We start from the raw sequence: 19,138 nt of genomic DNA on the forward strand, positions 1-19,138 counted from the left end.
AGTTGCAGTCAAAAATCTTAAATTCAGACAAATCTCAACAAATATCTAAAGTAGAAATCATCAGCCTTTTCTCATCTGGAACCTGGACACTTCAAAAATCTTTTGAGATTGATGTAGGTTTCCTACTGATTTGCCAAGCAGCTGAAGTGCTTTGTAATGAATTAAAAGTAAGGTGCATAAATAACACTAGCCTACCCACGAGTTTGATCCAGATTCTAAATTCTGCTTGAAGTGGTACGATGTAAACAGATGATTATGTACTTATTGCTATAATTTTTAATACAAGCAGAAATCAATATTTTATATCTACTGAGATCAGTGACTTTGACTCCAAGGAGAGTAGAATTGAACCTGGAGCGTAAAAGATGGTATGAACAAATATGTATATCGTATTAAATGTTGCTAATCTTGTGAAGCAAAGTAGTTCATGTACTGGGAACATGAAAGTCAGTGCTTTTGTTACACGAAAACCATTTGCAAACTTTAGTTTGCTAACTAGTTTTTGGAGAAAAATAGAAAATAATACAAAATAGAAAATTCATACGTTATAAAATTAGCAGGGAGCTAGCTGATCAAGTGCCCTCCAAAGCCTGGCAGGTGTTGATTTGAATTTCTCTTTGAACACAGAAAGTAGATCTGAACTATAATATGCTTTGTATCTTCTGAAAATGTTTTTTTTCACGTTTTTTTTGGTTGTTATTCCACTAAGTACAACATACTTAAATATTTCTGAGTGCAAACACTTGAGTTTCAATGTTTTATGTTTTTTATTTAGAGTTGAACATCCTACATCTTATCTGTGTCAGCAAGCATTTAAACAACTGGGGCAAACCAGAGCAGATTTAACAGGAGTGAGAAAACACAAACTAATGCATAAAACACAAAGTAATGCATAATATGATGATCAGAGCAGTTTCAGTGAGAAGTAGGGAATGCAGATATAAGCCCTGTCAATCTGAGTGTTTCAGTGTGCTGGGTGATTCTCTGCCCTTTTCACGGGTACAGGAGGAGCTGCCACCATCTCTTTCTAATTTCTGAAGTTGAGTGTCTAGGCTTTAGTTCCATTTGTTTCCTATAGTTTAAAATGTCTAAGATGGAGGTAATAATTTTCCCAAGTTTTATTGCAATGACATCTTTTTAAGAAGATCCAGGTGTGTTTTTTAAAAGATAAAAGGTGAATTATTATATACATGACTAGGAACATAAAAGATTCGACTTTCTTTTTGCTGTTAAATTAAGAAAACCACAGATTAAAAGCTATGTTACTCATACTAGTCATCTCAGATTGAGATTCAAAGCTGTGTATCATGAGGCTTGAAGCCAAATTTTCACTCGACTTCTTATGGGCTACTTCAGGAGGCACATAGACATCCTTGTATATGGTCACAGTAACTTGTCTGAGCTTCTGTATGGAATTCAGTATTATATACTAAAATGATATTTCTCCCAAATGTATCTGGTTAGCCTCCAAACCCTGTGTTGCCTGAAGAGGACCCCAGAAAATAAATTATGGGCCTCACTTCTCCAGTGGTTGCTTCCATTCTTTGACAGTTCAAGTTCCCTTTTCATTTACTGAAATATAAGAATAGACACCTGATTTTAGATCCCCAAGGTCTAGCAACTTCGGCCAGAAAACTAAACTGCTTTTGTGAAATTCTGTAATCCCAATTTAACCTTATGATGCCTACAAGATCTCTTTTGCTCAAAAACCAAAAAAGGAATAAATATTAGAACTGAGAAGATTGATTTTTTTTCCTTTCATGTTCTAAGGCTATCTGTCATTTGAAACAGTTGAGCTAGGGATTAATGGATTCAAAAATACTCATAATTCTGGCAAAGTTAGGTATATCAGGAAGGTCTCTCAAAGGTACCCCTACCCTTACTATTCTATAATTTAAGGTAATGGATATACAGTAGCAGGAGATAAAAATCCATTCAAAGTTGACTCGTTGTATTCTAAGAAGTCTCCATCCTATGCTCTTTTGATTTCTTGAGCCATTTTGTCAAACATATTCTAAAGGAAAAATAATTAATAATGTTGTTAGAACATAAGCTGGTAGCTACAGTATACTTGGATGGCTTTTCATGGAAAAGTTGCAGGTAACCAAAATAATTTAGATCTTTGCTTATGAATCTTTATTTTACTTTCTCATATGTGGTACAGATTTTAAAAGCAAATTCTTTATTGGTTTCATTTGCTTATTCAGTGGAATGGTCACTCTTCTTACCCTTACAAAGCCGAAATAGTAAATTCGTTTCTTTGACACTGAACTGACCATGGTGTGTAATTGCCATTAGTTTTTTGTTAGTCAGCTAACGTTAGATGGAGTTAATCATACTGGTACATGTTATTATTGTGATGTCATGCATTCCAAACACAGTGATCTAAAGGGAATCATAAAGTCAGAGGAAGGGTACTAGATCTCCTAACCTATCCCCACCTAGTGAAGGTCTGCTTTGTACAGTACGTTACAGGCCCAATAGTGAGTAGTATTAAAATATTAATAGCTTTGGTTTTAATTTCTGAAATATAGCATCCATTTATAAATAGGCTATGCATTGGCATTATATATTAAATATTCTCATGTGTTTTGTTTCTGTAAGTAAATAATGAATTTAAAGGTAGATAGTGCTTCAAAGGTAGAAACACAACTGCAGAGGTCTAGCTTAAAATGTGAGGACTTTCATTACTATCAAGTAATTATAATTGCAGGGAATAAAAATGCTAATGCTATTTTTTTATTGGACCAAGATAAATTTGAGCAATTCTGTAACTATTACTTGAGGTTAAACAAGCAGATTTAGTATTTTTCATACTACTTTTCCAGTATATTAACTAATACGTTTAAAAGCTTTGAAGAAGGTAATATAGGAAGTTAAATACTGTTAAAAGTGATCATACTTAACATCATTTAATTGAAAATATTTAAGCAGAAAAGACATTTTAGAATTTGATTCATATACTATGCAGAAACTGCGTGAGCAACTCCAGAGGTTGAAAATGCTTAAAGAATTTCTATATTAATTAGGAATCCTAAATTACATTGGCATATATATTATTTATAACAAGACTACTGCTGTATCATCTATAGTTACTAAAACACAGCTGAGCATTTTGTTTTTTGTGTAAACACGAACAATGAAAAGATTGTTTATTCCCAGAATAGGAGAGAAAAGTATTCTAATTACAGTTTGCATTGTTTTGCCTGTGGGTTCCCCAAGAGCCAGTCCCTGATGGGAAGCTGCTGCCTCACATTCAGTGATGCATGAACTCAGTCTCTTTGTTCTGCAATGGGGAAAAAAAAAAAGTATCTGTGCAGTGCTATTTCTTGACTGCTGCATGTAAAAGGTTATTGTACTTGATTCCTCTGCATCTGCACAGAGCTGACACAGAAGCTGTCCTTTCTGCTTTCCACTTCTGCATGTAACTATTGTTAGTTTCTTTCTTCTATCATCAAAAGACATAGTGAAAATAGGGTAGAATTCAAAAGAATCAATCTTTTCTTTCTCTGGCAATGAAAGAAAAATTTTGTGAATTTATACATTGATATCTGAATAATTGTTTATTATGTAAACTGTTCAGAATATGTTGATGAAGGGGAAGGTAAGCTCATAATCACCTGTCCCTTTGGGCAAAATACATAAGCTAAACTAAGTGCCACCAAAAGTTACATTATTTACATGTTTTACAAATTTATTTTCATTTTTGGCAAAGTATTGAATTCACTTTTAAGTAATGAATACTCATACCGAAGTTCTGTTTTATACTATTCTCTGAATAATTGAATCATATGGAAAAATGTCAGAAGACAAAATAAAATGTATTCATTCCAGCCATATCCTCTTACAGCATGGCATATCGCGTGAAAACAACATTAAGCGTTTTATGCCATCTGTGCTGGTTGAGGATACATTTACAATAGAATATTCCTTTTCAAGTTGCATACAGTCAGCTTATAGCAATAAGCATCTAAACAGAGTGATCTACAAAAGCAGACAGCCACTGATATTTGGTTCACTTTAATCCACTCCTTGAGCTTTGTTTTATCTTTGGGATATCAAGCTTGCTCGTCATGCTGTCATTCAGAGCTTCATACAAATAAAATGTTACTAAAAACTATTTTTTCTATAGTGAATATATTTTAATCAAATAAATTCTGAATACTAAATACTAACAGCATTTAAGTGAAATGCCAGTGTTTCTTAAAATAGATGGGTTTATAATATTTTATAATATTTTGTGATTTATTTTTATATATTATTCTATATAATATATTTAACATATAATATATTTTTTTTTTCATAATATTTAAAAATATTCATACAATGCAGGAAAAATAGCACCATTTCCCAGGGACTGTACATAAAACATTTGGTAAGTGTAAGAAGTCTTGGATTCTAGCTGGACATTACTGATAGTCATTGTATACCAGATCTCCATAAGTGATGTGTAGAATCAAGGAATTTATTGTTTCAGTCTGCACATGTTGTGTAAATTGAATCTTTCACGTCACTTTCTCAAACAAGGCTAGTGTGTATTTGAGACTTGTTATGTGCAACTATTACCAATTAAAATGCAGTAATTCGATGTCTGCATTTTTTTTTCTGAATTTGTTAATAATTAGAAATGGGTTTACACACAAAAAAAAAAATAAATTAAAAATTGCAGATCAAAATGCCTTGATTCTCTATTTTGTCCAAGCAGAGCTTTCACACCTGTGACAAAGGACCTGCTAAAAAGTGGTTTGAAGCTCCCTCACTCAGAAGGTCCATCTTCAGTCTAAGGTAGAGCACAGAGGATGAGTCTGCTTAAGAGAATTTGTCTTTCTCACCCTACAAATAGAGTGCCAGCATGAGCTGGAAGGACTACCCACTTTGGTGCTGGGGGTTCTTTTCTCACCTACTGTGTTCATTGTGCAAGAAATCTCCTTTATTAATTAGTTAGATATAATTAGTTAAGTATGATTTTTTGCTTAATCTTTGTTAAGCATTTGGTTTTTAATCTCAATACTTTGCTCATGTAAAGTATGCTGCATAATTTCACATCAAAGATGCAAGAGTTTTCATAGAACAATAGAAAAGGGTCAACAAGTTGCTGTGTATCACAAGAAAAATGTATGTATGTTGATTATTCAGAAACACTCTTTTCTTGTCAAGGCATTAATCACTTATTTCCTTTTCCAAAATGCCTATTATCAGTGCTAATTATCAAGGCCAATACCTCCTTAAAGGACATTCAACTTTGAAACACTTAGGAGGCAAAATCTTGGACACTAAGAAGTATTCAGTCTCCTGAGGAGAAAAATCCCTAAACAGTTAACCAAACAGGATACCTTGATTATTGCCAGTTTCTGCACTAATTAAATTTATCACTAAAATTTGGTCCTCCCTTCTTTTGTTTCATGAAATCTCTCTGGAAAAAGTTCATGGTGCTTAGTAGCTATGTTATTTTGTCTCAGTGATGGACTCTCAGCATATACACACTGTGCATACTGTGTATAATATATGTGCTAATGTCTGAATAAGAATATTTACAAATGTATTATGAACAGTTCCATCTGGTAGAATGAGCTGTCAAAATGACTTTTTTTTAATTAGACTTGAGTGAAATTGCAAGAAATTGGGATAGGCATTGTTTGTAGAGGAAGATCTCTTTTATTAAATTGCCTGATAAAATTAAAGGACACATTTTTTTTCTGATATTCAAACTCCAGGTTAATTTCAAAAAAATTTGAAAATTCATTTGTTTTTCTACAGTGATTTGCTAAATTACACCTGGCTTGAAGTTTCAGAGATGTCCCATTCACTGTATTCCATAAAGACTGGTCGTTAGAATGACCATTAAATATTTCTTTTTCCCAAGAAACACTCTTGTATATGCAGTTTTGCATACAAGTAGTATAAACAGTCTTTGCATGTAGCCAATCTGCCTCTCAGCAATAACCTTAAAATCTACCTTTTAGATCTTTATATTTAGCTCATTTCAAGAAAATGTCATATGTTTCTTCTGCATCTCTCTGTGCCTTCTATGAGCAAAATTATCAGCCTACTACATTCCAAGTGGTGACAGTGCTATGCTACTGTTCTCTGTTGCTTGCAGATTGTTCAGTAGAATAGAGCATGTTCCAGACAGATTTAATCTTAAAATATGCAGTACTAATTGTGAAAAAGGCAGGAGGAAGATAAAATCAGTGGCAACAAGATAAACTCCTGGTTGATCTCAGTCAGCAGTATTCTTTGAACGCGGACACAAATAGGCAGTAAGCTTTGAAAATGTGCTAAAATTTGAAAATGGGCATCATATATCAAAGGAGGAGAAATATTGGCCAAAGGGTATTTTGATCTGAAATAGCATTACACAATTACCTTGTGCTCTTTTATTTCGCAGTTGTAATAAGGGCCCCTAAAGATCAAACAGGCTTTGTTTGTGTTGAAGAAATGAAATCTAATTGATGAAAAACTTATGATAAATACTAGATTAGACAATTTAAAGGCTAGGTACAAAAAAACAAACGTTGTTTTGTTAAACTAGCTTCTAGTTGTAAAAGACTTTAATTACTTCAGTCTGTAGGTAAATCCTGTCCATATCCAGACAGCTAGTGGATAACAGGTTGGTTCTGCTCTTAGCTCTGTAGGAACAGCATGGAGAGGATTGCTTACAGCAATACAAATCATATACAGTAAGATAATAAACACAGAAATATACTTAATCAGAAGCACTTATGCCTTCTTTTGGTTTGGTTTGGGAGTTTTTTTTTCTTCTATACTGCTGATTATGCTCAGGAAGAGAAATAAATTTTCATCCTTATAAAGTAAGTCCTGTATTCTCTAGTAACATCTGTCTTTCTCCCACATTAATGTTTTTTAGATTGAAGAAAGCATTTGCACTTCTGAGTCACCAGTCAGTTGTGACAGTATGCTCATGCCTCAGGATATTGAGTCCAATGGTTTCATGTATATTAGTCATCTCATTTGCAAGATTCTGAACATGTCCTCTTCAGGCTTACCTTAATGCACAGATTTTTTGCAGATATAGGTTTCATAGGCTTTCATAAACCGTATAACAAAAGAATAAATGGGGTGCTATGAGAACCTATACTTGACAGTGTATGAAAACTAATTAAAAAACTTCATTTCCTTTATCAATTTTTGAGAGCAGTTGCTTTCATTCCCTTGAAAAATCAAACTTATCTAGTTTCATCTTAAATGACACAAGCCTATTTACTTTTCTTTTAAACACTCAATCTAAACTCCTGAATATTGAAATTACCAGAGGCTTTGCTATTGACTTCAGTGACACTCAGTTTTCTCTGTTCCTTTTTTCTCTGTGCCAAATCTTGTTTGTGATGCAGACAGTTGACATTTCATATTGTTAGGATCTGACCTTCTGCAATTATTATATTATCTTTATTTATTTATTTTCTTCTTTGTTATTGAAACAACAGGAATATCTGGGTGGTGTAAGGCAGAAATGTTTCACATTTTCGTGTGAAGGAAACGTGGGTAGAGAATGTATACACTATCTTCTTCTATAAGGAGTTTTCTAACACGTGTTCACATGTCATGCAACTGAAGAGTACATATATTTTAAAGTGATGGCATATTACAGAGGCTGATGAATATCTTTCACAGTTTGTTTAAATAGCTTGCTTTCTGCAGAGTTTGGTTCAGTGGCAAAAGAATTTACAAACACAAGAATTAGTTAACAAAATTCTACTACTATTTAGAAAAAAACAAACCAGTAGAGAAACTGAGATGTTTTTATTCGGGTCTCTGAGCTGATAAACCAGTTCTACCTGCTGAATTACAGGTTTGAAAACTTAGTTTTAACTGATATAATTCCTGGCCTCCCTGGCCACTCAAGAAGATTGAACAAAATCTTGCACTGAAAAGAATGCTACAAAATCAAATAAAAACCACATTCCATCAAAGAACATGGTATTTGACAACACATTCTCTTAATTTTCATTCTACACAATTTACAAATGAATCACTCAAAATAGAAGTTCAGGGAGTCACATGCTCTTCATTATTGATTTATATATCAAATATCTTGAGTGTGTATTCTTAAATCAGCACCAAATAGATGACGTTATCTTTGTTTGAATTAAAATCTAAGAAATCCAATGTATTCTGATAATTCTTCAATATTTTGGAAGCTCAGTTCTCTGTAACATTGCTTTGCTATATTAGAACATTAATGAAAGAAGTGATATTTTATCAGAAATTTTATTATGGAAACTTTACTATAACAATGTTTCATTATATTCTTATTGAATTTTGGCCTAGAAAATAAAACCTTCTGTCCATCCTTTGAAATTAAGCACAAATGGGAAGTAAAAGACATAATTAATGACCAAATTTGCATTCTAGTTTTGCTGGGATTGCTACAACTCCAGAAGAGATGGTAATGTGTTTTAAATTCTAAATACAAACATTAAAACCCCAGAGCATCAAGACCTATGATTCCTTCATTCCTTCATGAATTAAGGAATCATTAACTTGTAACATATTTGCATACATAATTTCAACTAAGCAATCCAAATTTAAAAAAAAAAAATCTTTATTGTGACTGCAAGTATACGCACTCATGGGTGTTTATTAGCATGCTTGTGTGTATAGGTATCTTTCTGCATCTACACATTTCCTATCATATGGCACTTTAGAGCATCGGGGGCCAGACTGATGGCATTTGAGATATCTGACAAGTATCAAAGGGGGCTGGAATATGTGACACTAGTAGGAGTAAGGGTATAGCATGGATTTGGCTGTAAGTGCAAGATATTCCTGTAAATCTTTGTTCTCTCACAAGTTTTAAGATAGGTAGAGAAAATATGTATAAAAGGTATGTTGTTAATTCATCACACAGCCCCTCTGCGAGATTTTTATCAGTGTTTACATATATTGTAAATAATGTGTTTATAAAGTTTTAATTACTTAAAGCTAGAGAAACCCAAGGTAACATATTATGCCAGTGTTTTGTTCTGTGTTATTTTAATCAGTTCTTTAAAAAATCATCAAAAAATCATCTAACTTCATATCTGTCATTGAATCAAAGAAACCATTCACAAATATTTTATCTGATAATAATTAATTTGAGTTAGGAAAGAATACATATATATATATATATATATATAAAAATATATGTTTGTAAATAATTAATTTTAACCACTCTTTCAGTGCACCTACCTGTAACTATGGATTTACAACTAGCATATCCAGAATAATACAAATTATTTGAATCCCATGGAAAAATTATTTTGACAAATAAAAAATGAAATAAACAGAAAGGTAAACTCTCCTAACTAATTTAAGACTATTCAATTGATGTTAAACATACACAGAAATTTCTTTTGCAAACAGGCCATTTAATGATGCATGTTGACATAGTATACATGAATCTTTCAATTGATTTGTTTTGGCGATACATGACACTTTGTTTAGAAGTGTAATACAGGGAATTAATCAATATACCAGGTGTATTGGGGACAGCCTCAGAAGCCGATGTCAAAATGCAGTCATTTTTGGGAAGATACCGATGACCGCAAATGAAGGAATCTCTCAGAGGGAATTATTTCCTGGCTTCATGTTCATCAGTGGTGTGATTGATCATACAAGTAATGTTACAAAACCTTCGTAGATAAAAATGTCTGGTATGAAAAAAGTAAAACAAATAAAAAGTTCTCATAATCAGCATATAGTAGAAAAATAGATTTGTTATAATATAGCTAGGTGAAGCATAGTAAACCTGTAAACAAAAGATACGCCTTGTACTTATATAATAGAGCTTGTCTTTGAAAATGAAGACTCAAGAAAGAACATAAGGTCATTAAAGATCACTGCATCAATAGGAATCTTGGTGCCATGCTATGGTTAAATGGGATAATAGAATGTTTATAAGAGGAGGACTACCAAGTAGAAGTTGAACCTATCTGTGCGCATTTCATTAAAACTGTTGTGACAGTGCTGTGTTAAAAGCTGATATTTACACTTCAAGAAGGACATGAAATATTGGAGAGATTTCAAAGGCTCTTAGTATTAAAAAAAAAAGTCCTGAAACATGAAATTTACAGGTTTCAGTTTAGTCCTTTATACACTACAGAACCTATTGAGAGAGGACTTAGTTGTTTGACTAATAGATAGCTACTCATAACAAAGGAATGATACAAGCTCTTGGTAGCACTCAGTTTTGCCAACAGAGAGTAATACAGTTTCCAAAGACTAAAAGTTGTTAGTTTTGAACTCGACTTACTTTAAGTTCTAGTTGCTCGTGTAGTTATTATGCCCTGGGACAATTTATGTATCATATTCAGGATTCTACAGTGGCCTTTAAGATAGGGCTGGATAGATTTATTGAATAGATATTTTAATCCAGTTCTTAGGGGAGGAAATTGTCATTTATTTATAGCCTTAGATTCTATGGCTATATCTGTATTAGCAAATAAAGTATCCCGAGCTTGTTCTCCAGTGGCTCAGCATTTGTGCTTGGATGCCTGCTAATAATTAAACAGTACAGGCAATATTGGAGCAGTGCTTGGCCGTGCTCTGGCCCCGTTTGTTTCATTAATAAAGTTGCAGTCTGTATTTTTTTATCTTTCTTTTTGCTGTGTGAGAGATGCACCAAATGTCTTGAAAACACCTAGATGAACATCTCTCAATTTTCTTGAATTGAACCACAAAATTTGTTGTTACTATATTCATTGCAATGAAAGGAGCCTAGTTTTGCAAATGATCATGGTCCCCGAAATTGTAACAAGCAACAACCTGCATAAAGTATCAGTGCTTAGTAAGTTCTCTAGTTATTAAGCAATATGAGGTAGGTAATCTTTCTGCTTTGCTGCAGGTTTGGAAGGAGGTTTTGAGACTTCAGAAGAGTTAATTATATTTTAACTCAGTACTTCAAAAGAATCTTCTATAATAAACAGCCAACCATTGCACAGTAACTTAGGAATCAGGAGAAGACAGGCAAGATTGGTAGAACTGAGGCCATGGAGTCGCTGAATGTCAGGAGGTACACGGATTTCAAAGCCAAAGAGATAAGCAGACCATCAACACTGATGGTGGCACCTGATAATGCGTGTTTGAATAAAACCTGCCTCTTATTGAGAAAGGGAGAGCTCAAAGGTTGACTGATTTTTGACTTCCACAAAGGTAACCACGCCTTACTTGAAGCCCCTGTTTAGTTTGCATTTCTTGAGTAGCCAGATGTTCTTATTGTTGGAATTGCATGCCTAATCTCAATTGAATTTTCAATTTGCATTTGAATTTGACTTTGGTGCTCAGCATTTTCTTTCAGTGATATCCCTCTTCATAAGATCAGAGAGTTTTTTAGTAGATAATATTTTCTTCCCATGAAGACATTTATGTACTGTAGTCAAGTTACTTTCCAGTCTTCTTTCTAAACAACTGAAACACATTGCAGTTCTGAAGTCTCACACTGTGCGGTGTATTCTCAGGCCTTGTGGTTCTTCGCTATACCTCTGCTGGTTCTTCACCATTTTTTTTAGTGAGACACAGGATCAATACATATAATCAAGAATTAGCATCACCAAGACTATAAAATTTCCTTCTGCTTCTCTCACTGCACTTTTTAAGCATCCCATAAATAAGCACTGGCTTCTTTGCAGTAGAGATCTACATGGTCTATAAAGCCAAAGGTGCAAGGCTTTACATGGAACATATTTGTCAGTAATATTTCAAAAAAAAAAAAAAAAAGAAGAAGATAGAGGGATGAGAAAAAGCTGTAGGGGAAACTGAAATAAATATGAGATAAAACACAAAAGTCTGGAATGAACAGTAGATCAGAAGGGACAGAGTTGGATTGATTAGGAGCGACAAATAATCTGATGTCATCCAGGACTAGAGATCGTTCTTCATGCTGATTGGTCATTGTTGACTCCTTCCTGCAGAATGTTTCAAGCATAGGGGAAAGAAGAAAGTGCCATATCTAGACCTTATGTCCCATGAAGGCAAGTGGTCTTCCTGGTAGAGTTCTAGATCCTTGGATTCCTTTGTCCCCCACGGCACAAACATGCTACAAAGGGACACTCCCTCCCCCAAAAACCTCACAATCTATAGGGCAACTCTGCCATTAATAGGTGGAAGAAAACATGTGGACAGGGAAAGCACAAGAAAACAACAAACCAGCTCTGACCAGTATGAAAACAGTGGTCAGGGAAACAGAATATGAGGGTTTTGTGGTTTTTTATCTTCATGGCAGAGAAGGATTTTAAATAGGGATTTGAAGGTGGACCTTGAGCATGGCTGTGTGGACATTTTGAGTGTTCCTACTTTGCATAAGGGTAAAGTGTAGTACATATTTGTACATGTTATTACAATTCATTTTTGGTGACAAAAATTATTAAATCTGGACCTATGTGTTTTTTCTTAAGTTCACTGAAATCATTAAAGTAAGACATGAAATGTGGCTTTGCATTTGTAACCTTGTATTAAAATCTACAGTTTATTAAGTAATCAATTTTAAACAATGCATACTTCTTGGAATCCCTTTCAATTTTATATTCATCAGGATATACAGAATCTTAAAAGACTAGCATTGGAAGGCTTGGACTGTTTTGTATTGGTTGGTATTCCACAGTAGCCCAAGCTAATCTAAATCCTATTTCCTCTTTCTCTGCCACCAGCAGTTGTATATTCCTGCCCATTCTCTTGGGCCAGGTTCAATACTTCTCTTGGGCCAGGTTCAATACTTGCTTCACCCTGCTGTTTTTTCCTATTACTGAATATGATCTGGCAAAAATGTTATAATTTGCTATCAAGGCTAGAATGCTGAAATGGTCTGATATTGTATGAGATGATCAAGTCCAGATTGCTAGAATGAAGATGGTGTGAATAGAGAGTGAGTTCAGAAGAACAGATAAAGTCAGAGATAACAAGATGTCAAGAGACTTTATTAAAATGGCACAGTCTCTATTATGGGCTTGGAACCACAGCCTGAAGGACTAAGAACAAGGCAAAAAAACTGAAGAAGTTTCATTGGCGAAGGGATAAAATTCCTTCACTGAATCAGGAGCAAACATACTCCCCTACAGTACTGAGGGCACCCTGGGCTTCTGTATATGCTCAGTTTCCTATGAGGCTCCAGAGCAGTTGTACTTACCTGTAGGACTTCATAGCAAAAATTGTCCAGCTCAAAAGCTTACCCACATTTTCATTCTGAATATGATAGTGTTATTGTAATTGTTATTCATGGCCTTTATTCATGGCCTTTATTGTATTTTTCAATAATAGATATCAGAGCTGTTTTATCACACTTTGATGCGATGTTGTGGTGATTGCAGTATAATCCTCTGACATTATTGTGGTATTGTGCTGGATCATCTGTAACTGTTTTAAAAAGGTATTGACCTACTTAAACACGAGAAATTGAGTCTCTGATAGAAATATACCTACCTATTGACTGTGTCGAGAATGCATCTCTTATTTTGTACTCCAACCACTAAAGTAGTTTGTTGCTAATATATCTGCCACCCTTAATTTCTCGTAAAGTGCAACAGGTACAGCATAAAGTAATTTTATTTTTATAATACTACTAATAATTCTAAAATAATACATCCTTTGCTTGTGAGTGGTTTCTACAGTTTAATCCAGGAATGTCTTTTTTATAGTGTCAGAAGTCTGAAAATCCTACAATTATTTGGAATGACATTGTTAATAAGATAAAAAATAAACAGGATGACATTGTTTACAGTAGATCAGCATATTACTGTTTCTTTTCATTGATCTTTTAAGACCGAACTTAGCTATATATTTTTATGTAAAAAGCTGAATTACATTTAATTTTGGTTTTCCTTATTTACAGGATCTATACTCCAGCATATCATAAGTAGAAGACACATAGTATAGAAAGGTGGAATTAATGTTTTTAAATCAAAATCTATGAATTTAATTACTTGTTTACCTCAGATAAGTCAAAATACCTTTTAGCAATTCTATTGATTTCCTGTTTTTCTGCAGTGTTGTATATCTAAAACCAACCAAATGTAGTCAGACTAATTTTGATGGGGCGTATAACACAGTAGATAATCACTTTGCTTAATGTATTATAAATCCATAAATAGTCATTTGTTATATGTGAAAAGTGGGCAGCCTACTAGAGAACAGGAACAAGTAACAAAGAGGAATACTCAGTGACAAATGCACACTAAAGAATACAAGTTGATTAATTCAGAAATTTTGAGAGCTGATTATTCATTAGGCTGTACTTGCATGTACTGCACCAGAACTTCTTTTCAGATTCTTGGGTTCAGTTCTAAATCAGAGTTTCATAAAGTTGTTTTCTTCTGCTTTTGTTATTCACATACATTGTATGTAAAATTTTTTGCAAGCAAATGTTATTTGTCCTGTATTTCTGTCACATAAAACCCCTAACAAAACTGGATTTAGAGACTAATTCACATTTTAGTGTTTATATCATCAGCATCTGGCACTATAGAAAAAATGTTTCTGGAGTTTGTAGAAACCACACAAAATATGTACTCCTTCCAGTGCTAAATGCAACTGGTAGTATTCACAAAAGCTAGCACACATTGTCATTCTAAGATGTTGAGCACAGCTGCACTGGCAAGTCAGTAATTGTATCTTACAATTTACTTGTTTCCAGAGACAAAGTTTGCCAGCAGTAGAACATCTGAAAATCTGAAGCAATGCTATTTTTGTCCCTCTAAGTTGTTACCTGTACGTCAGGAAATTCAGTGAATCTCCTGAAGACAAATGCCATGAAATCTGATTTTCTGTAGGGCTGTCTAACTCTTGGAGCCCCCACTGACATTACTGTGTATATAACTTACTAAAATTGCTGGCGTAAAGACAAAAGAAGGAAGAAGCATAGCCAGTGGTTCAGCACACTAAATATTTGAAAAAAAAGGCTGCTATTTTGTTTTCTGAGAAATCAATATCCCAAGTGGCTTGACGACAGAAGAATATAGTAGTTACCTTGCAAAAAATGCACATCTCTGCAGAATGATCAGGTAGATGTTCAGTGTTAAGTTAGAGAGCCACTGAAAAATCTTGATCAGAATATTTGGCAATGTCCCTCTGGTGTCTTCCAATACTAGCAGACTGAGTGAACAATCTAGAAGAGTCTTTCCTCTGTTCTTTCCAGCTTTTGTATGTTATATCAGCATCCTTTCAGTGCTACCTCATGCTTCAGTAAGAGAAGAACATTAGGCCAATAGACGCTTACAGTTACAGAGGAGCACAGTAAAATGCTGGAAACAAACAGAAGGAATCCTTATAGGAGGGTATTCATAAGCCATTGTCAACCAAGTCAGCTGCCACCAAACATTCATCCCATCTTTCGTCCCTCCATTACTTTCCCTCGGTGCATGAGTCAATTTTTACAAGTGGAAAGCATAGGATATCTATAGTCATCATAACTTCATATGTTGCTTAAACTATACATGTCATGGTGTATGAATAGTTTAATAGCATAACTGTCTATTCAGGCAGAAAAGGGCCAAATATACCTCTATTGACTTAATCCTGGCGGAACATCAGTGCGTTCACAAGACTTGAAGTTCTGAAGATTTGCTTTCAAACAGGTGTTCTAAACCTCCTTTTTTTAAAAAGTATAATTTGTTTCAAAATTTGAACTTTTTCTCTCAAAAAAAAAAAAAAAGAAGGTGTAAGACTTTCAAACTCACAACTAAAAGTTTAGACACCATGAGCTGTTTTTGTAAAGTATTAGAATCATTTTATTGTGGAAAATTATACTTGACTAATGGATCAAGCACAATATTTACTCCCAGAAACCAGCAGGAACTTTTGACTATTTTTTTTATTATTATAATTCCTGAAAGTCAACCCCTGAAAAATTTACCCCTAAATTTAAGACCCTACATCAGTCTTCTCCACATGACAGATTTCCTCTCTTTATATAATCAATCAGATGTCACTTAACAGGGTTGTCTGATGAAACTCCTCTCATTCTCCATTCATTAATTACTGTTTCCCATGAGGAACTTTGTCTGTGGAATGTTCCCTTTATGCCAGTCTAAAGTAGCTTGATTCTCAACATTTTACAAAGTTCTGCAAAGATGCTTTTTGGATAAATCTGTATGCAAATGGGATTAATCTGTACTGCTAATATGTGGTGACTGTAAAGACTTAATACCACTTGTCTTCTCAAAGTCACTTGAGTAATTGTGGGAGTTGGAGGTACAAAAAGCCTGCTGGTTTAATTATATGGTTTAATTTCTGAAGGATACTAAGGAACTGACAATTTAAACATACATCTTATCCAACTTGGTATTTTGGATAAATATACCCTTTTTTTAGAAGTTTGTCACCTGGAACAAATATACCTTAAAAATAAGAGAACAATAACAAAATAAAAGGATATTCTTTTCAAAAAATGCATTTGAGAAAACCCATAAATTAGTTGCAACCTTCTTAAGATTCTCTAACTCTGGAAATGGAAGAAATGTCATCCACTTTCTGTCAGCAGATGATCACCTGTATGTTTAAAGGCACTTTTCTATATGGTTGCTGAAGAGAAGAAAATATCATAATGTATGTTTTGTGACCTACTGCTTTTCAGACTGTATCAGTTTTATTTCAAAATTCACATTTATTTTATGAATAAGTTTTCTTATTTCATTCACATTGGAATTAATGTCTTATGCTTACATTTTCAACAGTTAAAGTATCAAACAAAATAAAGTTCTATTGCAGATTGCTTATTGAAAGTTTACCTTGCCTTTCAATACTTAACCATTCTGAATCATCGAGACTAACAGAGTAGCTGTGAGAAAACACGTTCTTTGAAAAGACTTCTGCGAAGAAGTAAAATCTCTTAAATCAGGATTTTTTCATGGTATATTAACAATCCCAAGAAATGTGAAATGCAAGAAAGTATATTCTATTTAAGTCAAGCTTTGGACAATATTCACTTCGGATCATATTGTAATTTGGAAACTTTACTTGTTCCTACCTTTTCCATTGTGAGCAATTTTTTTCTCCTCTGAACCTGTCTGTAAGCTGAATAGAAGCTGTCAAAGTACAGAGAGACATTCAGACCCAAAACACAAAAATGCTTATCCGGTGCTTTTCTTCCTTGGAAGTAAGGATATTTTGTAGAACAGGGAAACTATTTGTGGTGATGAAGCTTATGCTAAAAAAATATTTTCTGCTGTTGCCAAACTAATGTTTGATCATCTTTGAAAGCCATCTAGTATTTAACACACTTCAGCTGAACTTCATCTGTTCCTTCTACTGACAGTTTCAGGTTTTTCTGAAAGAAGGAAAACATGTTCATAAATTAACTAAGTAACCACCCCATACTTATGATGAAGTCAATGAGTTGATAGGGGAATTTCAAGACAGCATCACTTGGCTGGGATCACTGTACAGTTTTTCATCCTGGACAGTAGAAGAAATTGTTACTTGGAGTGTTATATGCTGTCTGATCACTTATATGCATTAGCGGCAGAGGTCAGAAACTTGCCTTTTTGGTCTGAGAGCACAGAAATTGCAGCTGTCTGAAAAAAAGAGCTGTGGGTTAGAACACGTTAAAATAGTGGGGTTATTGTTTGTCAGACCGGGTGCAAGAACACACAAAAAAAATCCATGCTTCGCCAGAAGAGAAAAGGCACAAGAAAAGAACAAAAACATTCCTTCTGCTAAATACTATAGTCATTGGAAAGAAGACAAGAGGTTATTCCAGCTCTTTTGTTGACTAAATTGTATGTTCTTCCTACAGACAGTTCCTAAAAAAGAACTGTTCTTTGTTTTCCTATATACAGACACCCTATCTGTTGTTTATGAATATAATCATAGCATGCATAGTTTAAAATGTGGGACTATGAGATAGGCTGTGTTTCTCTTTTTGGTTTGTCAGTCACTAAAAACCACGGTCCTTATTTCTTACAGCTTCTTTGTCATTTCCTAACAAAATTTTAGTCTTTAAACTAGTTTATTATACATTAGTTCTACTAACCTGATCTGTTTCATAAACATGGGACTATATTCTTTTATCCCTTATATTTAGGCCAGATATGTTTTGTCTACTACCATTTATTTTTTTACAGATGAAAAAAATTCTCCCCAAATTCATGGAAACAGAGTGTCTCTAAGTCCTCAGGGCCTGTTTTGCTGAAACACTTTGTCAAGTTTTGGACAGGTGCAGACATCTGTGGCTTTATAAAGCTCATGGCTGTCATGGATTAGCTGTTGTGAAGAGGATCTCAAACTCTTAGTTCTGGAGTCTCAATGTACTGATTCTGCTAGACTACCCACTACCCTCTTGCTCAAGCATGTGTACAGAAATCCAAGATATCAATGCATCATTAGAAACTGAAGGCAGTTGAAGGCTTACCTATGAAGGAATCATTCTGACTCCTTTGGCAAAGATCAGATAGCTGAGATATTCTGAAGCATTCATGTTTTCCTTTCCTGGTATTTTGTTTAGTGGCCACTATGCATCAATGGCCCTCTACATCAATATTTACTACTGTTTCAATGCAGAAGCACATTGAAATAATACATGCAGTGTCTGATTATCAGAGAAAGCTCTACTTACATTTAAGTATATTCATAATTTTATAGCATTTTATTGCAGGTTTGAAAACTGCGTTCTGACTTTATTAATGCCTTGGGAAAAAAATCTTTCTATTTTTCTCTGTCAGCAATCCTTGTGTTCTCTGATTCCATTAGTAGGATTATGGTCAGGTTGCTATTCAGTACAGCACTGGAATTTGTTGCTTCCTTTTGTACTGAAGTACAAAAGCTCTTGTCAAAATTTTTTAAAATTGTGAACTAAGCAATTTTGCTTCTGCGTTGTCAGAAAAGCGAATGTGTGGCAGAGCTCTTCTTGACAACTGATTATCTAGATATTTGCCAGTAGCCTCATCACTAGGCCTCTTAGGTTTTGTATTCAGTTGAATGAAAGGTAAAAGAACCATAGATGTAGTTATTTTGGGGGTTGTTTTGTTTGGTTGTTGGGTTGGGTTTTTTTAAACCAACTTATCTTTTAACAGTGCTGTTTAGAACATCATATGACTTTCACAACTTAAGAGCTTTGACAAAATGACATCAAAAGAACAGATAATTAATGCTATGCTACTGAAACTAGCAATAGAGTGTTATATTTGCTTTACATAAATCAAGACAGAGATTT

At 34.1% G+C, this 19,138-nt stretch overlaps 1 protein-coding gene across 1 annotated transcript in view; it reads left to right on the forward strand.

Moving 5' to 3' along the window:
- PACRG (parkin coregulated) overlaps positions 1–19,138 on the forward strand; it is a 221,160-nt gene that overhangs the window by 150,712 nt on the left and 51,310 nt on the right. The gene's annotated exons all lie outside the window — the stretch shown is intronic.

The sequence above is a fragment of the Empidonax traillii genome, unplaced genomic scaffold (assembly GCF_003031625.1).
Source record: "Empidonax traillii isolate 1590-97213 ecotype Southwest subspecies unplaced genomic scaffold, ASM303162v1 scaffold63:size2014119, whole genome shotgun sequence".
NCBI lineage: Eukaryota > Metazoa > Chordata > Aves > Passeriformes > Tyrannidae > Empidonax > Empidonax traillii.